This window comes from Lycorma delicatula, chromosome 8, assembly GCF_047948215.1.
Source record: "Lycorma delicatula isolate Av1 chromosome 8, ASM4794821v1, whole genome shotgun sequence".
NCBI lineage: Eukaryota > Metazoa > Arthropoda > Insecta > Hemiptera > Fulgoridae > Lycorma > Lycorma delicatula.
In genome coordinates, this window is record NC_134462.1 from 58,590,060 (window position 1) to 58,616,692 (window position 26,633).

General features: G+C 30.6%; 1 protein-coding gene across 2 annotated transcripts in view; it reads right to left on the minus strand.

Moving 5' to 3' along the window:
* LOC142328638 (uncharacterized) overlaps positions 1–26,633 on the minus strand; it is a 793,215-nt gene that overhangs the window by 667,105 nt on the left and 99,477 nt on the right. The window contains exon 2 of one of the 2 annotated variants that reach the window (XM_075372497.1): positions 1,665–1,721. The exons of the other annotated variant lie outside the window; for it this stretch is intronic. The gene's annotated coding sequence lies outside the window, so the exon portion shown is untranslated. The remainder of the gene's footprint in view (positions 1–1,664; positions 1,722–26,633) is intronic. 2 annotated transcript variants of the gene reach the window in all.

Genomic DNA, 26,633 nt, shown 5'->3' on the forward strand with positions numbered 1-26,633 from the left:
CCATAACTTGTAAGAAAAAGACAGTTACATATAAGAGAGTAATAATCTAAGCAGCTGTTGTATGTTAAAAAAAAATAATAAAAACTAAAACCAAAAAAAAAAAAGAAAAGTAAATTGTATACAGAAACGAAAAGAACACAGTTGTGTAAAAATATAAGGGGGAGTAAAATGAGAGAGATCCGACATATCTGCTACGACGAGTGAGTGAATCTCTGATGTGATCAAACTTACTGTGGAAGAACCCTCCTTGTATTCTAACACGGAAATAGAGTTGTTAAACAAGAATAGCATCGTCCTCGACCTAACTTGGTCGACGTAGAACAACTGAACCAAGGGTTGTAAACAGTAGGGTGAAGTATACAATAAAATTTATTACGGTACATTTATCAACTTCAAACAGTTATAAACTGACTGATTTAACGTTTAAATTTTTTATTAGTTCTTTAAAAAAATAAATAAGTTTACAAATGCTGTAAACGTCAAGATGGCCTAATTTTATAAAAATTTACCCTGAATTACAAAAACTGTAATCAAAGGTAGTTAGCATTATAGTGGATTAAAGCGTATTAACAAAAGTAGCCTGAAAATTAATTATAATAAGGTGGGCGATATTTTTCGTAATCACTGTATCGCTAAAAATAATAAATCTATATTCTAAATATAAAAAAAAAATAAAGATCTAAGCTAAATGATTACTGAAACAATTTGGGGAACAAAATGTTCATTAAAAAACTGTAGACGAAATGTTTTACTAAAAATCTAAACAGAAATAAATAGTAACTGTGACTATAAGTTCAACATCAGTAGATACTACTGCAAAATCTATACATATATAACAATGTACTAACTGAATGAGTAACTCATCAACGATTAACTTAATTAGATTAATTTTGAAGGGTACGCAGTATTTATAACGTAGGAAAATGTTTCTTTTATGAAAATTCTATATTAAAGGAACCGAAGATGGTAAAGTAGTGAAAATTATTACATAGACACTCCTTTGAAAATAAAATTATAAATATTCAATTTGGGTAGGCTAAGGGCAACGATATTAATGAAACTTATCAAGACAAAGGTGTTACACTTTTTGAAAATATGCCTTTTTCAAAAATCTAATTTGTTGGCAAGGGGGCACATTTTGTATATGGAAATTCTAAATCTCATTAATGTGTAATTAATGGTTGTTGACTCTGGTCCATTTCTCCATTATTTTATCGTTCAAATTCGATGCGAAATATTATTTAACTTATTTTTTCGCGGGCGCGAATTTTAGTTTATTACTTGCACGGTTTTTCCGTTGGGTAATATTTTCTACATACAGGTGACACTCGCAGTGTGAAAGATTTTGTGAAATATAGAGAGCCAACGTTCTAACGGATCAACAGAAATACTATGCCAAAATCAAGCCGGCAATTAATGTGTAACGACAAATTATAACATGTTCTAGAAGAAGAAATTAACAAATAAATTATAAACAACGTTTTCTAGCTCGGTTAAAGTTACCAATAATCCTAACTCTAAATCTAACTTAAAAATAAAAAAAATATTTTCACTGGAATATCGATAGGTTTTTGTTTAATATAATTAAAATAATGATAATTCTACTTCAAAAATTAAAAGAAAAACTGTAGCACAGTTACATCGAAATTTTTATATGAACTCACATTCGTCGTCAGAAAATGATACTGTTTACAACATGAAGAAGACGACGAGATTGCACCCTGAAAATAATACAGATTTTTAAGATTAGAATTAATTTTAATTTTATTTTAAAATGCTATTAACTATAATTAATAAAACTATTACTGCTGCTGCCGCCGTTAAAAAGTTAAATTCTCAATTTTGATATTCTTATCAATAGAAAATGGTTTTCCGGCTATCGGGCGTTTTCAAATAAAATATTTTTTAATCAAGTTATAAAAATAAAAAAAACCTGGTATTATGTATGTATTAATATATCGAGTCAGTCAACGTATGTAATAATAAAAACCATTATACCGTTAAGGGATAGCTATATTTTATGATAAAATATGAGTATATTCAAACTACTCTAACTTTGCTTGGAACTAAAATTAAATACGTAGAAAACATTTAAGGGATAGCTGTATTTTATGTTAAAATATGACTGTATTCATTTCATTCAAACTACTCTAACTTTGCTTGAAACTAAAATTAAATACGTAGAAAACATTTAAGGGATAGCTGTATTTTATGATAAAATATGTGACTCTATTCATTTCATTCAACTTTGCTTGAAACTAAAATTAAATACGTAAAAAACATTTAAGGGATAGCTGTATTTTATGATAAAATATGACTGTATTCATGACTAAAATTAAATACGTAGAAAACATTTAAGGGATAGCTGTATTTTATGATAAAATATGACTGTATTCATTTCATTCAAACTACTCTAACCCCGACTTCGCCGGAGACCAGCTTCCGGACCCAACAGCTCTTCTCAGAAGTTGCGGCACGTCCATTGAAATCAGACTGGGCTTCTCCTCAACGGTAGTTGGGTCCCCACTACAGCGTGGCCGTGATGGCTCCCAGAGTTCCGCAATGTCGGGTTGGGTCGGTCGTCTTTTGTCGGCGCGGCCGAGGTGGTTCTCCCCGAGCACTGCTGAGTCCGCCAGCCAGGGCGATTGAAGCCCGGCGAGAAGGTAGCGTCCGTGTTCACCGACTCCCTAGGCGGGCCGGTCAGGTATGCTGCTCCGGCGGGGATGTTGGCATTCGCCGGGAGGTCTCACGTTGAAGCGGCCAGGGATCTTCTGTCTTCTTCCATCTTCTTCTTGGTCTTCTCCTGGTCGACCATGAATTCAAAATTTAATCTCGTGCACGCTCGTTTATTGGATCTGAGAGTGGTGGGACTGCAGCGCCGCTATGGTGGGAGAACTCCGCGATCATCTGCGCGGTGACGAGCAGTGACGAGCACCAACGCGTACGTATACTGTGCTCCACGTAACATCTGAGCTGCTACCGTTGCCGCCCGCCGACATCAATGCGGTAATAATATTTATATATTTATAGGTATTGTAATAATCACACTGTTTTTATCTTTGGTTATGAAAAATGCCATGCCTATAACCGGCATTCAAATCTGGGACATAAGGATGAAAAATAATCTGAAAAATCGAAAAATCACACTCGGTCACAACAATTAAAAATAATCTAGTGTGGGGCATTTAAAGAAGAAAAGATAAAAGAAAAATTTACATGCAAAATTTGAATCAAGAAATTTCATGAAGAAAAAATCACATGAAAAATCATCAAGGAAGTATTGTGATGGCGGTTTTCATATTTCAACGGAAATATCTATTTTGACCATCCCTAAATCCGTCTGTACATAGTATGTATCTCGCATTCCTCAAAAACGATTAGCTTTAGGATGTTGAAATTATGGATTTAGGACTGTTGAAACATAAAAATTGGATTTTGAACTGAACTTTTTCTTAACTGCTGTAATAACATTGAGAGCTATATGTCTCTTTTTTTTTAATTGAAATATATTGATTTATTAGTAATTATTAACCTCCGATTGTAAAAAAAAATTACGATAAATAATAATTCAAAAATAACAATAAAAAAAATATGAAAAAATATCAGAAGTTATTAATGAAATAAAATTTTATGTACTTTTCATTTTAAAAACATGAGTATATGTAATTTAATAGGCATATATGTAAGTCATGTGGTGTCCATACCAGATTTTTTTATTTTCAAACAAGTCGGTAGAAAATATTACTAGGCAAAATTTTTAGATGTTTTTAATCTTGTCAGATCGTCTTCGGTTATTGTGGTAATGTAACATCAGACAAGAGTAGATCAATCCTAAAGAAACATTTATAAGGAGACGAATTTTAAGAACAGTAAATGGAATGAGAAATTGTGAGATTCTAGTTAATCACCATGATTTTAAAGCAGTTTAAAGATGCGGTTAAAATATACGATATTAAATCTAAAATGTTAGTGCAGATAAATCATAACTATCGCATTATATCTTTCCCAGTCAGTTTTAAACTTTATAACGATAAATAAGTAAAGATAATATTTTTTTTTTTTAAATAGAGAGAGATTTTGATCATTTATTAACAAATACGAATTTAAACCTGAAAGGAAACCTTTCGAAAACATGTCTTAATGATCAATTATTTTTCGTTGTCATCGCCCAATTAAAATTTCCAAGAAAATATTGCTTTTGTCTCTAGTGTATTATGTTTACAAAGCAGCTAAACACAATTCTTCTGCAGTAGTTAATAGTGCAGTTTTATATACGAGTACATCACTGGATGTACAGTGTAAATATATATATTATATATTATATACGCTTACATTTTTGAGTCCCAAGAATCTCTGTATGGCTTCATTTCACTGGAGGAGATGAAATCTGGGCAAACTTTTTCGCCAGCCGTAACTCGTTAACAAAGCATTTTCGGACCTATATTTATATTTACAGACCACTATCTTTTTTCGTATGAAAAATTCCAAGCCTAACCGGGATTCGAACCCAGGTGATGAAAGGACGAGATTTTACCACTCCGCCACATAGATCAGCTGTTAAATGACCACTGTTAAATATAGCTGATGTAATCTTAGCAGTTATAGGCGACTTGATATGACTCAAATGTATCCTCAAAAATGGCATAATTAATTCTAAAAAGTTAAGACCAAGAGTAAAAGCATCCCGTGCCTGGTGTGCCCGGCATAATAGGGAAAATAACTTCAAGTTGTCTTTACTGAACCGAATATTCTATTTCATATCAGTATACTGAGCACAGTGAAATGCATGTGATATTCAGCCTATCAAGTCACCTTTAAATCACCCTCTATCCTTGCATAGAAACTATCTGTGTAATTAACATCATTACTGCCAGAGACAAAAACTCTGATTGGTGCCACCAGTATTTTAGATGATTTAAATTCATTACAGTTACCGGAAAGATTGTAATAAATGGTATAATGCTTTTAATGCACCCTTCTCTAGAGGTTTTAATTAACAAACATGTCTATTTCCTCTAACCTTTTCTGACTGAAATAATTATGACAGACAACTGGAAAAAGATTAATCCATAAATTCCCAAATTCGGCGAGTGCATTGAGAAAAAATTGATTCATTTGGTTGACTGTAGGGTACGTTAATACTTTTTTCATGAATTCATTTAAAAAGTAATAAAACTGCTTTATTTATTCAGTTTTTTGGGCACATTTTATTATTGAAATAACATTGAAATAAAATTAATCATAAAAATAATGGGGAATAAAATAATCACTGCCCGCTCCTGTTTTAGAATGCCATACTGCAGAACCACTACGGTAACAATTTATCAATTATTTATGAATTGTTACAAAAGATTACATATTAATTAAATATAAATAAGTAAAAGAAAAATATATACTAAAATTAGATTTAAAAATACGTTTACTAACATACTATTCATAAAACATAGATTATAGCATTTCAAAAAGATGTATGCATAATAGATTGTAATAAAAAAAAAAATTCCATGCGGTAAAGTTAAAAACTACTGATTACTTGAAAATCTTTCACATGATCATCGTATGAATAAGGATTTGATATAAAATACGTGAAACAACCTAAAAAATGCCGTTCACAATATTGTGCAAGAATTTTTAAGAAGGAGGAAAAACTTTTCAGTGATCGATTCATATAGGCTATTTTAGGTGTAAGAACGCCGGAATAAATAGAAATTTATATGTGTGTGACAGATGGTGTGTGCCAAGTAAATGTACATGTATATGAAATGTTGATCCTTAGCATTGATTGAAAGCTGTAAGTTATAGCATAAAGCATATGTCACGGAGTGACTTAGTAAAATAAATAGTTAAAGTCGAAGAATTCATCTGCGTTTTTACAGTTTATTTAAAAAAGTAAATTAATTTAGAAAGAGATTTTTTAAAATAAATTCAGCTGTTATTTCGTAGTGGAAGTGCATTTTTTATAGTTAGTTTCATTTTTGATTTTTGCATGAAATAGAAGTTGGTGCGTCTAGTTTTGCTTTCTGGACTTTGTAAGAAAAATATATTATTTGTAACATTTTAACGGTATGTTCATTTTTATTTTTTAATTAGTGGATTAGCCGGAGTAACCTATAGGTCAGTGAATTGTAAACATGGATCAACTGGTAGCTGATCCGAGCGACGATGGGATAGCATCTCCTGGGCATTGCATGACAACTGGAAAACGCGAACCGCCGGTATGTTCAGAGAAGTACCCGAGGAGATGAAAGTTAATTAGAGACAATATTTTCTCCAGTCTTGCTAATGCCTCAGAAAGTGACTCTGAAATTGATTATGACACTCGCAACCAGATCGCCTTCCATGGTAGATTATGTAGTGCTTCGGCAATAACAATCCAGAGCTTTTTGGGTATCACAATTCTCAACAAGTACCCCTGATGAACTTCCGTTATCGAATCGTTTCAATAATCTTCCACTGGAAGATAAAAACGTTGAATTAACCCAGAAGAAGAAGTATAATAATGATAAAATATGTAACAAAATTATTAATCAGAGTAATTTATTGAAGAACGAGAGATGAAAGATGGATTATATGAAAATAAATTCACGGTTTCAGGAAAAGCCTGGAAACATGCGGAAAAATTTAGTACACTAATTAAGTTTTGAAAGTAGGTGGAAGAATAATGCTGGCCGTATTACATTATAGGTATAATAATATACTGCCGATTGATGAAGAATTTGATAATGTAGAAACAAGTAGAATATTACTTAAATAAAATAAAAGTTAAAATTAAAAATAAAAGAAGTTATTTACAAAATTTAAAACCGGGATAGTCTGATTTAAAACTATCAAAGATTAATATGCCAAACGCCCAATAAGGGCCGGTTACACGGTAAGTTTTAAATATTAAGAGAATATTGATTTATGACCAAATAAACAATATAATTGGCGGAATCCTGTATTGGCAAGTTGATGAATTTGAGTTACTCATTTTTTTCCGTGTTGCGTTTTGTCTAGAGTTAGACCCAAATAACTAATGGATTCGGTGGGGTGTTAAATAATTGTAATTAATATGTACTGATGGGCCAGTGTTATTTGCAATGATTTTAATTTTAAACAACTTTTTTAAATTTAATCAATAAAATTGGTAAATTCTTACGTGTATCATTTTAGACTTTAATATATATTTTAAAATTAGGATGCAATGTAAATTGGCGTGGAAAAACAATATTTTTGTAACTGATATCGAAGGTAGCGTACAATTTATTCAATGTTATTTTCAATGTATATAATAAATTAAACATAATTTAATGAAAACTAATTAATAATCAGGGTAATTAATAACTCATTTAATGATGTTTTTAAATCATCTTTTAGTTTATGTTAAAGAAACAATAATTATTGAAAATTTGCTGATACGGAAGAGATCAGATATATTCTATATTATTAAATTTTATTTTATTTTAAACACAATACTAACATAAAGTAACTATTCTAACATTTAACGAGCAGAATTACACTACATTGCAAAGCAGGAAACATAAATTTATGTGTTCTTTTTTTCCAAAGATTACAGATCTTACCGAGGTCGAAACTAAGCTTCATATAAAAAATCACTCTCCGGTAACAGTAAAGTTTGTTTAAACCAGTTAAGAGATATAATTTGTTTCCATAAAAATATAGATTTATCTTTCGTTTAAATCGACTTTTTGCAGATTTAAAAAATAATGCATGTTTTATGATTTAAAACAATCTAATTTAAAAATAAATTGTTTAGTAAAAATAAAATATATTAAAAAAAAAAATCCATTTATAGAAAACAATGTTAATAAATAATAAAGTATTTAATATAGTAAATTTTAATTTACGGTAATTAAAACATTTAAAAAAATATAAAACACGTAAAATTCTCATTAATGTTTAACCAGTTTCAATTATAGGAACATTTAGACCAACCGTTACCATATATACAGTAGAGTCAACCTGTTTCACTGCTTAAAATGACACTCCAAAAATCATACTTTCCCCCTATAATTTTAGGTTGTAAGGTTTCATTTAAAATGTCTTGAATTTTTTTGGAACCCGGCTACGTATTTTACGTTCTCGGTAACAAATAAAGGCATCAACTTTAATTTTGGTGCGTGTGATTTTCAAATAAATATCTAAAAACTAATTTTTATATTTCTCATCGACCTTGATAGGGGGTGAAAAAGGTAAAAATTTGAACAACGGTTGCAATTTTTCCCCATTCCTGACTGTATTAAAGGAGATATTCACTTGAGACTTGTAAATAGATCTCTTCTGATAAATATCTAAAAACCATTTCCGGTTTTTTTTAATTTAGATTTTTTAAGGGGTGCAACGATGTAGGTGCGCGGCGGCTCAACCAACAAAGCCACTGTCACTTACTGTATGTGGTACACGAACCACATTCTGCCTCCGGTTACTTGACTAAAAAATATAAAATATAAATAATTAAAAAATAACAAAAAATAAACGAAGTACATTAAACTTAATAGTGACGTTTGCCGGGTAACGCTAAGAACCGGGCAAAAAATATTTTTACTAGGTATAACTATTACTAGGTATAACTAATAATCTTAAGATGGAGGCTGGCTGTTATGAAACCCACATTCTTAGATCACTCAATGTTTCGGGTCCTGTACTGACCAAACTGTTACTCTGAAGAATTGTAAAATACAATGATATTTTTTACAAATTCAACTGGCTTTAATTTTTATATCATTATTATTCTAACAAGCATGAGTTTAATGAACACAGCGGGTTCCAAGGGGCGGAGTCCTCTGGCTAGAAGAGAAGGGCAAGCGAAGCGAGCCTTTACCCTATCCCGACCGATATGGGAAACGCAAGTAAAACTATATAGCCCGGGCGAAACCGCCATGAGGATGCTAGTAACACTGTATTACTTTACCATTATACTTTGCGTTTGGTAAAATGAATTCTAATTTGTACTTGTATTTAAAAGTTGCATAAAAATAAAAGAAGATGCGTATATATTATTATATTCATTAAAATTCTCCTATTTCTGTATTATAACACCTAAAGGTCTTCATAAATCTAAAATGAGTAAAATCTTGGTTTAAAATGAGAAAGAAATAAGATATTAAGTTATTAAAATATTTCAGTACAGGAGAAAACGCCGTACGGGGTTAAAATAAATAAATTATGTAAATACGATTGTAAATAAAAATACAATAACTTATTTCTAAATATCTTCCGTATTGTTTAAAAAAAGATACAATTTAGTCTTGGAGTGAGCACCACTGCTTAGCAAGTCTTGAAAAATATATTTCACAGATGCTATGCACAACAGCAACATGCAGTGTGAAGTATGAAGAGTTATTAGAATTTTCTTTATCCTGTTGTAATTGCGGAGTTCACACATTCTGGTTTTTTTTGAGCAATTTTTTGAATATAGAGAGAAAATTTTCACATAATAAAGCTATCCTTAGATGGCATATGCTGGCTGCGTTGTCACACATTTGTACATTTATAATAGATACTTGAATAATCAGTTTTTACATTTTTAGAATGTGGTATAATTTAAAACAGCGGCATTTATAGATTTTTTTATAATTATGGATTCTTGATTTGTTTAAAGTTTCTTTAAAGTTTAGAAGGGCTTTAAGGAAATTATGGTATAGTCAATATTATTTATAGTTTGTATTAAAGGACCTATATGTTTGCCCTATATGAAAAACTGAATAATTATTGCGACTGGATTGGCTTATTCCAGAATATATTTTTTAAATGGTTTTTTCTTTTTTTTAAAAAAATGAATCATACAGAAAGAAATTTTTAAATATAAATTTGGAGATATAATAGCCATCAGAAATATAATAAAATGGTGAATTCTATTTTTTCCGAAATCTTTCTGAAAACATTAAGTTGTCGTTTATAATTTATTCGTAATATATTGTAAATATATTTTATAATAGCACTTAGAAAACAAAAATAAAAAAAAACCTTTAACAAGAAAACAAATGACGTTGATAAATGATAAATTAGTTGAAGATAAACTGAAAAAAAAAAAAATGAGTAATTTTTTTGTTTTCTTTGTTTCACATAAAAAATAAATTTATGACAAATTTTATTTTAAAGTACAAAGAACATACGTAAAAAATTTCAATAATTTCTTTCTTTATTATATTTTACAACAAAAATGAGTAATTTTTTTGTTTTCTTTGTTTCACATAAAAAATAAATTTATGACAAATTTTATTTTAAAGTACAAAGAACATACGTAAAAAATTTCAATAATTTCTTTCTTTATTATATTTTACAACGATTTTTGTAAAATTAAGATTTACCGCGTGACATTTCCTCACAACCACATAATTTTTATTTCAAAAGTATATATTTATTTTTAAGTACACTCTAGAGTGAAACAAATTATTTATATTTATTGTAATTTTTTGCACGACTATTTCAGAAAGATACAGTAATCGGTTTGAGTATGTTATGTTTATTTATTCGTTCCTTTACTATATTCTAAAGGGTCTACATATTTTCATAAATGATAAAATATAAACTATAAACGATAAATATATTACCGGTTATCATTTATAAACGGTAATCTGTTTGTTTCAATAACGCAAATGACTGGTTATATATTTACAATACCAAATTATGTTACAAACTGAAGAACTAAATTATTTGAAATTCATCAATTTCAAACTACATAAATTTTTTTTATTCTAAAATAATGTACTTCAGAATGCGTGCATCTACTCGTATTTTCATTAACTGAGTAAACAGTAAAAATGAAAAAGAGGTTGTTAACAAATGTGCCTAATAAAAATAAGACCTTAATTAGGCAAAATCTCGAGATACTGAGGGTGAACTTGTTTTACAGTCTCACCCCGTTGACCTTTTAAGTTGAAAATTTAATAGCATCAATGTCACAAATATATATAAGTAATCTGACCAACTTTGTCCAAAATCGCTCCAGTAGTTCTAGAGATATAAGGTGATTTACAGACCAATACCAAACTCACGTACACACAAAAATTAACATCCGGAAAATTTTTTGGGTTTTTTAGCTGTTAAAACGTCAAGATCCTTTGAAAACTGCATGTGGGCAAAGTGAACCGATTACAGTATTTTTCCTTGTAGAGCTAATAGAAGGGAAAGTAAAAAAGAAGACATTTTAAAGAAGCATTTATAAAGACTGTATAAGGAATAATATGATGTATAAGATATATAAGGAATATTCCGAACCAAATAGATGTGAAAAAAATTAAGGAAAATAATAATTCTCGTGTTAATTAAATATTATATATATATAAGGATTTTGAAACATATGAAATATTAAGTAAAACACTAATTCAAATTCAGAACATACTGGATGACAAGCTTAAGGGGAATGCTGTCACGAAGTTCAGGGTAAAATTGTTAACAATTATGAGGTAGTGAATAAAACTTTCATTTATTATTATTATTATTAAACGTACATCTTCCATTTACATAATTAGGTTTTATCTTTTCATACGAATACACTACTGTAATTCAATAAATTTACAAATGTAAAAAAAAGACAAACAAATAAAACCGTTTCAATTCTTATTTAAATTCGAAGATTTTGCAACCATTCACCTTTGTTCTTCTAAACCTTAATTTAGTGCCGTTTTCAAACTCGAAATTAAAAAAAAAAAGAATTATTTTTATTTCTTAGCACAGTTTTCTTGAGAAAAAAAATTCGACTTCAACAAATAAAACCGTTTCTTTTAAAGTTAATTTGATTTTATATTTTTTATTTAGAGTAAAAAAATTAACAAAATAATAAACAATACAGGAAACATAAACAGCATACAGGAAAGTTAAGGAAAATTTTGAGGTACATAAATTAAAATCTAATAATGTGTTAAACAATGATGGTACACCAATTTATAATACGAAAGGTAAAGTCAATAGATGGGTGGAATATATTGAAGAGTATACGGAGGAAATGAATTAGAGAAAATGGTGTTATAGAGGAAGAAGAGGAAGTTGAGGAGGATGAAATGGGAGAAACAATACTGAGATCTGAATTTAAGAGAGCATTAAAAGATTTAAATGGCAGAAAAGCTCCTGGAATAGACGGAATACCTGTAGAATTACTGCGCAGTGCAGGTGAGAAAGCGATTGATAGATTATACAAACTGGTGTGTAATATTTATGAAAAAGGGGAATTTCCGTCAGACTTCAAAAAAAGTGTTATAGTCATGATACCAAAGAAAGCAAAGGCAGATAAATGTGAAGAATACAGAACAATTAGTTTAACTAGTCATGCATCAAAAATCTTAACTAGTGAGAGAGTGGAGAGTGGAGAGTAGAGGAAGTGTTAGGAGAAGACCAATTTGGTTTCAGGAAAAGTATAGGGACAAGGGAAGCAATTTTAGGCCTCAGATTAATAGTAGAAGGAAGATTAAAGAAAAACAAACCAACATACTTGGCGTTTATAGACCTAGAAAAGGCATTCGATAACGTAGACTGGAATAAAATGTTCAGCATTTAAAAAAAATTAGGGTTCAAATACAGAGATAGAAGACAGACTTATAGGCCACATACTAAGGCATCCTGGAATAGTCGCTTTAATATTGGAAGAACAGGTAGAAGGGAAAAATTGTGTAGGCAGGCCACGTTTGGAATATGTAAAACAAATTGTTAGGGATGTAGGATGTAGAGGGTATACTGAAATGAAACGACTAACACTAAATAGGGAATCTTGGAGAGCTGCAGCAAACCAGTCAAATGACTGAAGACAAAAAAAAATAAATAAATAAACAAAATTAATATAAAGTATTTTATTTCTAAAAAAAAAATTGACAACAGAGTTGTAGGACTTTCCCGTCACGCGGTTTACACAGGCTTTTTTTTTAACCACCGAGTCCACAGTTAAGCATTACTAAAGAGGATGAGATGAATGATTTGTAGCGTGGGTGAAAATGCCATGCCTGACCGGCAATTTAGTACAATTTAGTAAGTCAGTGCTACACTAGCGCTCCTTGTGGTGAATGGGGGTACACTATTGGTGAAATATACACCATTAGTTTAGAGCAGTTTTTGGGGGTGGGGTGCGATTTTGCAAATATTTTTTAATTGTTAACAAATATGCCTTATAAAAATAAGACCTCAGTTTGGCTAAATCTCAAGACACTGAGGGTAACCTTGTTTTGCCTTACACCCTTTTTAAAACTTAATGACATCAATGCCCCGTATGTAGAAGTAATTTGATCAAGTATGGTCAAAATCGGTCGAATAGTTCTGAAAGTATAAGGTGATTTAGAGTGAGACACCGAACATACACATGTACATACGAACATCCGGAAAATTTCCATTTGGTTTTTGGGTTCTTTAGGTGTCAAAACGTCAAGATCCGGTGAAAACCGCGTATGTTCAGGATTGGACCGATTACTAGACGGGAAAGTAAAAAAAAATATATATATATATTTCTATTTAAAATTTTATTCGGATTGGCTTATAAAAACCGTGTCCCGGATAAAAACATTTGCTCACAAGATACTCAAAGGCAAGAAATTAAAAATTTTTACTTTTCTTCTGGGATTGCATAAAATGATACAACAGTTTTATCTATTTTTGTTATTATTTTAATATAAAAACCGCTAAAATATCAATTTTGTATTCTCTTGAAATACTGTTTATTTGCTAATTGTTTTTTTAATTTACTTTTTTTCATACACATTTATTCCTCATACTTTTTTATACTTTTCCTCAGAGTTTACAGATAACAATTGTCTAATAATAATCATCAAAGTGGATATCTAGTTTTAGATGTTTTTGTTCCACTAACACTGGAATCCACTTTCATGATTTCACTGTATTTACAATCGGCTCAAGTAGAATCATAAGTAAATCGTTTGATAAGAAGCACATGATAAGGGGTTCTTAAGGAACTCCCAATAAACAGTAATGCTAAAATTATTAGAAAAATATTTCGGCCAAAACTTCATAGTCCGTAAAAACAAAATATTAAAAAAATAAAACAAATAAATAACCAAACCAGAAACATAAAGAAATTAAAACAGGAATAATATCACTAGATTTGGCGTTTATCAAACTCTCATTCAGTAGCCCGTAAGTCAAGCATATGGGGAGAGGTTTCAACCTTAGAATGTCCCTGTTGTTAACAAGCAGATTGATTGATAAGTTGTCGTGATTCTTCAAGTAGTTGTTGGTATTTAACGCTGCGCTGTCTCAAAACCTCACGAACCATTGGAAGCTTCAGATATCATTCCGTGTGAACCATGGCGTCTTTGCAATTGCTCTCGTTACTTTGTTCTGAAAGTGTTGTATGATATCTATATTACTATTACTTGCTGTTCCCCACAACTTAGTTTTACATTTTTAAAATTATATTTGTTGAAATACAATTTTGGAGCGAAACTTTATTTCAGTTTATTTCAATCTTTTTTAGTGCAGCTCTTTATTTGTATTTACGGTTAATATATAATTATTTTTTTAAATTTAGTAGTTGTAAATTCGAATCGTTCGTTCTAGTTCATAGTCATTTTGATTGGGTGTTTGGTTTGTACTTAGATCTGCATGTTCTATTCAATGTTATTTTTGCAGTAATTTGTTTAAGTTGCGTGTATTTGTTAACTATGTTTATTAAAAGTTAATTTATGTTTTTGTAAAATTTTTCTTCTTTCATAAAAGATGATAGTTTCATGAAAACGTTGTCAATGTTCTGTTCATGTTACACATTTACAGTCAGCTAGTATGAGTGTATTATATGTTTTAATCTAACATATTATTGTCAGTTTTACAGTAGATAATAATACGATGTACGAGTATATATAATAAATTACTTACATGTGTACCAATATTTTAATTACCAATTAAAAGTAAGTATTTATGTAGGTTTATAAATAATCCAATAAATAGTTATTAATTAATAATTAAGCAAAATTGTGTAGGTTTAAAATTAATTTTAATATGATGTCAGTTATAATTTTGAAAGAGAATGCATAGTAATTATTATAACTTCACGTCAGTTATATTAATAAAGTAAAAACCTGTTATTATATCGCATTCACTAACACTGCATATTTAACGTTATGACCTCCTAAATTGTTCCTTAACCTTTATTACGCTAGCCAACACGATGTTTTATTAGTAACACGCGTAGTGTCAGCATCACATTACATATTAAAAAAGACAAATTATTATTTATACAGATGTTACAAAAATAAAATACTATATCTGAATTATAAAAAGACTGTTCATTTATGAATTCTGTAAAAACGATAATTTAAATTAGTTTATTTCTACTAAATTTACATTCATGAAGTAGAGGAAAATGATTAATATTTTTTCAAGTTTCTCAAGCAAGTAACTGTTAAAATCTATTTGCAGTTAATTTACAACAGAATGGATTATTAACATTCAGTTTGTTACTATTTGGCAGCATGATATGAAACGTTTTAATTATGAATATTTAACAGCATACATTACTTTAATGACACTTAAAAAAAAAAGTTTTAGCCTTTCTATAGACTAGGGAGCTGCGCCCCCTGGCTGCATCGGGGCAAATATTTCAGCATTTTTCTTACCATGCTATAATATAGGGAAAACAAATTTTCGCTCATTTCTCGACTCAAAGTTGAGGAAAATGTTTGGGTGAGGCCTCCTCATTAGGTGTGACTTTTATCTGTGACCATTATCTGTCCTAGTAGATCAGTTAGGTCTCGAGTTATTGCAATTTTCGTGTTGCCAACATTTTTATTAACTTTTTTATAATATAGGGAGGATTTCTTAAAATGTTATATAATAATTGTAATATATAAAGCCGTTATAAATAATTATACTAGCTTAAAAAATAAGGTTCACCAATTCTTTAGATCTCAAACAGTCACAACAGTAAAATTTTAAAAAGATTTTTAAATCGGGGTACGAAAAATATAATTTCAAATTTTATAGACATATTTCAGGTTCTATGATTGTAAGCCTCTCCTAAAGAAGTTGCAAAAGGTTTTAGGTGAAAGTTGCACAAATTTTACTTTATGTTAAACTTGAGTGAAATCTAAGCTCAGACACAGTTCAGATAACGTTTTTTAAAACTTTGTAGTTAATTTTAAAAACTTAATCTTTAGAGCATTTTAAAGCATTACAATAAAACTGAAATAAATTTTGTCCAAAACAGAGAAATCTTTATATTTTATCGTTTCTTTATTTAAGTTTATATCAAAGAATCTATGTTTATGACTGCTGTTCTGTCCCATAATAGATAAAATTCCTCACTTTCATGTCAAAGATACTTTCTTTGTATTTCTACCTCAGTTATACAGTTATTCCCTGCCCGGGAAAAATTCTTCAGATCTTTTTTCTGATTTTATTCATTCTTTTCATTTATTGTACTTTCCACCTTTCCGGCTTCCTTTAACTAATACCCTGATTTGAAAAATCTTCTTCCAAGGATTACCCACTCAATCTCATTCCTTCATTTTGGATTTTAGCTATTTTCAATGCTTTATTTGAGTAGTAAACATATCCGATTGTATTAATCCGTAAAATTTTTTTATTATTTGAAATTATTTATCTAACCTTCATAAAACATTCTGCTTTTCTATTCTTCTCTAGAATTATATTTTCCATCAGTCGTCTTTTAACTTTTTAATAACCGATTTACATTCAACGATGAAATTGCAAAATTTATGATATACAGATTTAACATTTTCGGTATAATTTACGCTGTGAAACATTATTACAAAAAAAAATTAAACAAGAGACTCGAAGCCGAATGTGAAATCTCCCAAAATATCCTAAAAATATGTTTTGACTATTTTAACAAAATTCACAGAATATAGAAAAGTATTATAAAAATATTCATGAACTAATCGATTGCGTCTGGCCAGGGGGCTCAGCGCCCCCTGTACCTGTCCCTTGATTGTGTTCGTTTTTTTATTTCTTCAGAGCAACAGTTTGGTCAGCACAGGACTCGAGATATTGATTGATCTGAAGTATGCGGGTTTCAGAATATTTGATTCCCATCTTAAAAACAGTAATGAAATAACCGGAGGTAGGCACAGCCAGTCGCGTCACGATGCGTCGCATGTGGTAACAGTAGTGTAGGGGCTGTAATGGTTGATCCGCCGCGCCATACACCTAAGAACCTTTAAAACAACTTTTATAATCGAAATAGATATCGAAAAGACAGACCTTTTTTGTAGAAAATTTAATTTCATAACTAAGTGATCTTCGAATTCGATTTGACTATGGTTTGGCTACAGTCAAGTTGATCATAAGTTGAACATAATCCAGTTTTTATCATATGCCATTAAAACGGTAGTCATCTTGAGATGGTGAAACATTTTGAGATGGTGAAGCAGTGGTATAAAATTACGTTTATGCAAAATTTCAATCGGTTGAATCATTTTTGTGTAAAAGAGTAACAGATTCACAGACTAGATTTTTATATACAAGTACAAAAAAAAGCTAAAGAAGTTATTAGAAGATACAACACGAATTTTATTGCTTTTATGTACAAAATTCATTATCAGCCTATTTATTTCTTCCAATTTTCCTTTAAATAAGTCTTTAAGTTATTTCAACCAGGAAATCATTTTATAATATTATCAACATTGTAAATCTTTTCATAATAATCTACTTATACGCTATCAAATGTTGACAAACGTTAATATTTTTATACATATCTTACAGGTATTTTTATACTGTATAATTATAACGTCAATAGAAACGTCGTAAAACATATTTAATAATGACTCTCAGCAACACTGTGATGAGACTTTAATATTATACTATGTACATAGTAATGATAATCTTAGTAATAGCAAGAAATTGTAAGTAAGACAGGAAAAAATAAATAAAAAAAAGCACAAAAAGGCTAATGCACCAGGAAATGTCACCTAACGGAATGGATAAAAATGATAGTTTTTGTGATCTGCCGTGATTAGATGTAATAAATAATATATTATAAATAAAATGTTGCCTAATACTTATGTACTTAATTATAACTATTTTTATTTATTTTATATAAATATATTATTTTAGAAAGTTTAATCACGCTACCGATTTAATACTATAAAAACGTGATTAAATATTTAAAATATAAATTAAAACACATTAATATTATTTTAAATATTAATAATCATTAATTCTAATGAAGTATTATTTTATAATAATTACATCTTTTGAAATTAAATTAACCATTAAAATATTATTTTTATTAAATATATATATATATATATATATATATATATATATATATATATATAAATATATATTTTAATTAAATATATATATATATATATATATATATATATATATATATATATTTTTAGATAAGTTATAGGAATTAAAAATGATATGACAAGGATTATTCTCCTATGTCGTTTATAAATCAAGATAAACTTCCTTTCACATTTTATGAATAGCAACTTCCCTTCACTTTAAAAAGAAATTATACATTTTTATTAAAAGAAAATCTTTACAAGTTATAGTGACATACATCATCATATCTAGTTGCTAAGTAAATTAAATAGGTTATTTTAAAGATTAAAAATGTAATATATTTAGAAGAGTCAAATTAATTAATTATTCTCATTTATACTTTTAGTATACCTATTATTATAAAAGGTATAAAAGAGAAAGCAGTGAGAAAATCAAGTGATAGCAACATATAAGGTAGATAGGTAACAGATAAGGCTGTATACCTTATACGATTTAAGAAAACAATGTGACGATAAAAATTATTAAAAAACAGAAAACAAAAATGAAAGAAAATGGAAAATATGGGAATCCGTGTAAAGAGATGGAATGTGATTCTAGGAGAAGTTTTTCAATCGTTAGTATTTTAGGACTAGGATTAAAAACTAGGAAAATCATTTATCCCGTTTTTTCTTAATATACAACTACGAAATTGAAATCGAATTGGGAAATTGAGATCCTAGATAAGTTCACAGCTCTCCACATAGAATCACTTCCAGAATAGATTGGTTCAACAGGTCTTTGGATTCTCTATATCGAAAAAAGAGAAAAACGAATCGAGGCTAGGGAAAAGGACAAATGTTGAATAAGACAGATAATTGTAGCTGTAGAATAGTTCAAAGCGTCCTTCTGTCCTTTCATTCCCGCTCACAATCTCTTGAGATTGGACGATTATCCTAAATAAAAATCGTTTAGGATATTAGGATATTAGTAATAAATTACTAATCAGCGATTTTACATTGAAAATGAGCTGCAACGTACTTTGATTTTCCTGCATAAATTCAAACCTACTGAACAGCCGACATACGGTTCCTTAAGGAGCATCTTTGACTTAATCAGCATCAAGTGAATAATCAGGTCGTCTAATTAAAGAGATATGATTTTCATTTAAAAGAATTGTTAATTTTTAAGAATTGTTAATTTTTAAGAATTGTTAATTTTTAATTAAATACTTATAAAACCGATAACTAAGATAAAACATGTGCTTGAACTTTAACAAAAATACAATCTGTTTTGAAGAAATTTTATAAGTTGAAAATCGAATAAAAATTGTCCTGAAATAGAAAAATTACTATTCTTATCTATCAATCCTTATTTTCCTTATCTATCAATCCTAATCAATGTATTAAGATTAAAGATTATTACACGATTCAAGAAGATAAAATGATTTTCCTGATTATAAAAACATCGAAAATCCTAAGATTCAGAATTTAGCATTTTATAAACCTTCCCGTTCTATCTTGACATGTTATTTACACGTTATATTTTAGAAAGTTTAATGCGATTTAGAGATACAAAATAAATTTTAACGTATAATATAGGATAATTATGAGAATTAAGTGATTTAAGCAAATTTAGATAATTAATACTAAAAGGGAACAGAAATATTAGCATAAAATATTATTAAATACACTAAAAAATCATACCCAGAAATGATGAAGACTATGCAAAGATATGCAAAGTAACTAACAGTAAAATTATTTTAACTTTTCACTTCTACTTTAATTTATACATTTTTCAAAATTAGTTTAGTTAAGTGATCAAATATTTTACAGAAGGTTATATATTTTTATTATTTTAGTAGAATAAACGATGTTTACCGTATGATTTTAAGTGTTCCTGAAGATTAAGTAATTCTGTTCTATCCTAAAAAAAATTTGAACTGTTTTTAAGAAATTTGATTTGAATTGTGAAAACTATACTCGTTTGTTAACTCTGTAACTATATTAAATTATTAACTATATTAAATTAGTAACTATAAAGTAACTAAATTAGTAACTATATTAAAAGAGAGATGATTTAAAAAAAAATTCAAGCTGACAAAGAGAAAAGTGGAGAGAAAAAAAATCAATAAATCTAAAGAAGAGAAAAATGAAGTATGCAAAACTGAACGAGGTATTTTAATTAAGGTAGTGTAGTCAGATATTATCCTGATAATATAAAAATCTCATATATATATATATATATATATATATATATATATATATATATATATATATATATATATATATATATATATATATATATGTATCTTTTAAAATAATAAACAATTATTCTTGTAGAGAGTTTGTATTATCATAAGGAGAAGGGATTTAAAGTTGCGCAAGATATCTGCATACTATCAACCAGTTGATATAAGATTAATAAAGTTATATAGTTTTTTTAGTAGTGGTATGCAAGTGAATACGTGAATAATTTATGAACTAAGAAAAAAATAGCAGTTTCCATAATAAGGAAGCCATAGAAAATTAAATGGTATGTATGTATTTATAAAAATAACTTTATATTTATTAATAAAATAAGATTAAATCGAAGGTAATGTAATTCTAGAGAAAGGAAGATTATGGTAAGATAGAAGAACATAATTCATTAAAACTTAAAAAATTTTCATATTTAGTATTAAAGATACATAGATTTTATTACATAGGTTACCTCAAGTAAAACGAAGTTTAATTTGACGGAAATGAACATTTTATATAGTTAATATTAATCGAATAAAAAGTTAAAGTTCATATTCGTGAATTATGGTAATTCAAATATATCAATATAAATCTATGAATGCCAGAAAATTCCAACCGTATGTTATTAGGAATGAAATAAAAACATTCTGTTAAGTATGAAAAAAATACCAGATGGATTTTATATTATTTTTTTTCTTTCTTTTTTTCCTGTTTAGCCTCCGGGAATTACTGTTCAAGCATTACTTCAGGGGTTGAATGATGATATGTATGAGTGTAAATGAAGTGTAGTCTTATACAGTCTTACTTCAACTATTTCTGAGATGTATGGTTAATTGAAAACCCAACCACCAAAGAACACCGGTATCCACGATCTGCAGTGTTCAAATCCGTAAAAAAAACTGATTTTACTAGGACTTGAACGCTGGAACTCTCGACTTCCAAATCAGCTGATGTGGGAAGACGCGTTCACCACTAGACCAACCCGGCGGGAGCCCAGGGAAGTGTCCTTTACTCTACCTGGCCTCCACGTTTCGGCCCGCCGGTCGGATCTTACTTTGCGCACGCCTCAAACCCCCAGAGTAGGATCCACCAGGCCTGGCTATGCCGTCCCTGGGCCCCCACTCCGGGAGCCGGGACTCGGTCTTTATGTCAATGCCTCTAACGGGGATATCCCGAATGGAGCATCCCCACCGGGACTCGGTCTTTTTCGTTCAGGAGTGCGAGAGTTCCCGTGCCTCATCGCTACCGCTCACTCGTGCAAGCACGTCCGAACGGCAGCTCCACAGAGGGCTGTCCCTCATCCCTGAGCCCCCCGATTCTTATCCCGAAGAACTCTCGTCACGAACCCTGCAATGGTGTCAAAACTCTTGGGGCTCCGCAACTTGGTGGCGATGATGTTCTCTACGCTGAGCGGTCCGGTAATCGCCGAGCAAGCTAGGCGGTAATAATTCCACTGCGGGCACCAGAACACCACGTGCTCTGGGGTATCCGGCTCGCCGCAGTAAGGGCAGTAGGGGTTATCTAACCCGGCGGGTTGGATTTTATATTCTATACAATTATTTCAGAAATGTATTTTCATTTCCCAGATGTTTTTTCAACTCACCGGGTTGGTCAAGTGGTAAAATCGTCGTAAACTAGCTTCGAAGTCGAAGTTTTCAGATTCAATTCTTAATAAAGGTAGTTGCTTTTATTCGGATTTGAATACTAGATCGTGGATACCGGTGTTCTTTGGTAGTTGGATTTCAGTTAACCACACGTCTCAAATATGGTCAGCCTGAGTTTGTTCAAGACTAGACATTTACCGGTACAGTAACATTATACTGATAAGTCGCTAATGACTTTAATTGTTGATGAGACTATAAATAAAAGTATTAAAGAAAAAATTCCCAGAATAGCAAAATAAAAAAAATTAAAAAGGTCAAAGTCTCCTTAATTTTTTACTTTCAGTCTTAAAAAAGGAAGATATTGTCATGAACAAGAAAGAAAATATAACATTAATATAATACAATTTCTGATTTGTTTCCATTATAGTTTCTGAATGTTTTAATATAGTTTATGTAGCTTATCAAACTTTTATAAGATTCTTTCTGTTTTCTCATTTCTCCACTTTATCTGAATCCCATTAACACAATCCATTTTTAATAATATTTGTTTTCTTTAATAACCACAGTTATGAATATTAGTAGTTCATGGGTCTATAGTGTGACAGAAAATAAACAGAAATATAACAATTAAAAACATATTATTATAATTAAATTTTTATCAGTGAAATTGTTTTTAATATTCTGCTTTGCTATAGTCATGAATATGACACACTAAATATATATATATATATAAACACTCCATGACATCTTTTTATTATTTTAGACAAAGAAACACAAAGACGTTCATCCAAAACACTTTCCCATGTTAGCAAGTCACGTTACACGATATTTCATGCTCTTACTTTTCACAAGCCGTATTACTATTAACTCTTCCGCTTTAATTGTACAATGCCTACTCATATCCAAGCAAAAAACTTGGAATGGGAGTACAAGCTGTTTCTTTTGTTGCATAGGGAGGGGGGCAAAATGACTTCAAAGGAGTGTATACTTCAACTGTCAAATCTATTAACGAAAAATCTTCCTGTATCTTTTACTAAAACACAAAAAATGCTAGAATTAAGAATATATATATTTATTTATTTTGTAAATAATTATTAATTTTTTTTGCTGTTTGTTATGTTTTCATTTTTTTATATTTAATTTAGATTTTTTCTTTTCTGCCGGTTCTGATTAAATTCGGTATTAATATTTTTTGTCTCAGGTGAAATATTAAGTAATTCAGTGCAGGTTTAAGGTCGATGCCCGGCTCTGTGCGCGAGTTTTAGCGTCTCGGTCTTTTAACTGGAGGTTCGAATCCCGATCAGCCATGGCATTTTCACAAACGCTAAAAATCATTCATCTCATCCTCTGAAGCAATACCTAACTGTGATCCCGGAGGTTAAAACAAGGGAAAAAAAAGGTTAAGGTTTATATTTTATTTCATCAGCTGTTATTTTTTCGTGTAGCTGTGTTTGTTTTTAGTGGTGTCATCGGATTTTTATTGAGAAGGATACTGTATGAGGTAACTTTATTTATAAGTCATTTTGGATATTTTGGCCAGGCTATAATGAAGTGTAAACATGGATCAGCTGTCAGCTGATCTCAATGGCGTTGGTGTGTCGTCTAGGGAGAGTTTTTACTCTCAGGACCTCTGTCGGTTCTGACAAACAAAACTTAGCATTCATGAAGGCCAAAAAGGCTGAGGCTGCAGCATTGCGAAAGTTTGAATCTCGATTAGCTTTTACTGTCTCTAATGAGGTTGTTAGCGAACTAGTGAGCATATTCAATGGACTGTGTGTTGAGATCGAAGAATATGTCGGCAATTTTAATAACGTTACAGAAAGAAGTTTAACAGTCATACAGTCGCGTGTGTGTAAGCTTGATTTTTTAATTTATTAACAGTTAAGAGGAACGACCAACTTCAGGGATATATCGAGGGTTTCAGGGCCGGGATGGGTGAACGAGTGTCTGCTTCATCACCACCTATGAAGAAGCTTGTCTCTGATGTTGCAAAGTCTAGGTCTAAAATACTATTAATTGATAAACCTGGCCTTTAAAGACCAGGTAATAAAGATCTTAGCTAGGAAGAAAGACTAGCGAATTATCAGTTTGAAAGAAAATCTGAAAGGTACCAGGATTGTGGAGGATGAGAGTGAACTGAGCGAAATATCAGAGGCAATGAGAAGATTAATGAATATTCATTAAAGACGGTGGTCACTTAGGTCCTGAGACCTCGTATAATTGTTTACAACGTCCCACGAGATTTGGGAGAGAAAGGGTTCGTAGATGCCGTTCGGACTCAGAATACAAAATATTCAGAGGATGATTTAAAAAAAATCTTTCATGCAGTTTTTTGTGCAGAAAACAGGGTTAGCAGTTATGTGAATTACACAGTTGAATGTGACAAGCAGTTACGTGCTTTTTTTCTCCGGAAGGGTAGGTTGTTTGTGGATTATGAATCTTGCAAGACTAAGGATTATATTAGAGCGAGTCGGTACTTGGGTATGTAGTCAAAGCATGTAAGGACAAGGAGCTGTATTCTACTGCAGCAAGGAGGGACATTATGCCAAGGATTGTCCAGTTAGGAAAGAAGGTGATATCCTAATTGTGTTGATTGTTTCTGTGTTGGGAAGCCTGCGTCTCATGACTGTAGGTCATATGAATGTCCTGCATATAGGCGTGCGTGGGAGGTGTTCTGTAACAAGACTGATACCAAGATTTAGATGTTTGTACGGGCAGTTCTAAGTTCTTTTACGTTTATTCAGTTCATAATTATGCTTCGTTTGGTTTCTATGTTTTTGTTTTTGTTAATGTGTCATACTGCTCGTGTTGTTTCTATTATTTGTTTTGTCTCTGTTGCTTTCCTGCTTCTTCTAAGTGATTTTCCTAGTTGTGATATTTTTGTAGGTGTTGTTCTCTTGTCTGAATTCTTTTATAGTTTTGTTGTAGTTTTTATCCCTTTGTTTGGCTACTTGTCTTCTTGTTAGGGTTTAGTTAGTTTTGGTGTTATGTTTGTATTTTGTTGGTTATTATTTGGTGTTTAGTTGTGTTATTGTTGTCTTTGAATGCTTTTCTTGTTTTCTCATTAGTCTTCTAATTTTAGGTTTTATGTCTTTTGATTTATTACTTTGTTGTTTTATTATTGTTGTTCCATGTGAATCTAGTTCTTGTTAGTGTTACGCGTTGAACTCGTTCTCTTCTCAGGTAGGTTGTGCAGCTCAATCGGTGTGGTCTCGTTTGAGACAGATAAATGGTATCATTTTAAGGTAAATGTCCATGTTAGACGACATACACAGATGTGAATGTCACTTGTCGCATTCCCATCGGTGTTATTTTGACAGCGCCCAGACTGAAATACTCGTATATCTTGAGGCTATTGAAGATGATCTCCGTAAAGCCCCTAGGGCTAGGCACGAAGTGGTGGCGTAGCGGTCGTACCCGTTACATTGTGGTTGTCTTCCTCTCGGGGTCAAGATGGTCTCTCGGAAACGTCCAGCGAAGGGAAGCATAATAGCCTTACTCACCCACGTGATCGCCAAAAATCTACTGATGGCTAGATTTCTTAAGATTTTTACGTGGGACATCAATGGGTTAACTATGCACCTCCACGTCAATATCATCTCAGGTTTGCAGTCTACATACTGTCCATCGGATATGACGATGATACCGGACTTGCTAGCCTTCTACGTCACTTTAGGTATATCGTCTCTATACATCTCCGCTATGAATGGTTATTCGACATCTGACCATTTACCTCTTCTACTCATCTTAAGTACGGCGGTGTTAAGAAAGAAGTCGCTTGCCCTTATAATAGTAGGAAAAACTGGGATTCATATCGGGACTGGATGGGAGAGGAGCTCATTGTACCGGTCCGATTGAAATGTTTTTGATAACATTGATTACGCAACATACTATTTGTCCTCGATCATGCAGAAAGGAGTCTGGTGATGGACACCTAAGATGGGAATGCACAGACTATACAAAACAGGTGATGGACCTAATTACTACAAAAAGGTGACTTTAAAGGAGATGGAAATGCTATAGGGGACAGAAAATCTCTTAACAGAGCTGCACGCAGGTTGGAAACACCCTAAGTAAGAGAAATTTATTTAGTACGTGGGTAATATTTCACTTTTTTGTCAAAAATCGTGTGAAGGATTTACGTCACAAATAATAATTAAAATAAAAAAAATAAAGAATGAAATTAAAAATATTTCAGTTATATTTCTTTCATATGGCGTTACTCACTTTCCTACATCCGGCAAAGAATACGAAAGAATCACTCGCGTAGTTTCCAATTTAAAAAATATTCCTTATTTTTGTTAGAGCAAGTAAAATGAACGCCGAACTAATGCTCTTAAGAAACTATTTTTATATGCATTTTTATTGAGGTCAGTAGAAAAAAATTAAGAGAAATAAACAAATTAAATAAACACAAATATAATGCTATGTATGATTGACTGGAAAATAAACATTTTAAATAACATCTTTGTAAATTTTTTGTGTTAACAAGTTATGATGATATTAAATATTTGTTTTTAATGGGTTAGTTTTATATATATATTCGTAATTTAAGTTAAAATAGATTATTTTCACCAAATATTTCACGATTTTTTATTTTTTTATTTCACCTCTCGTGAGT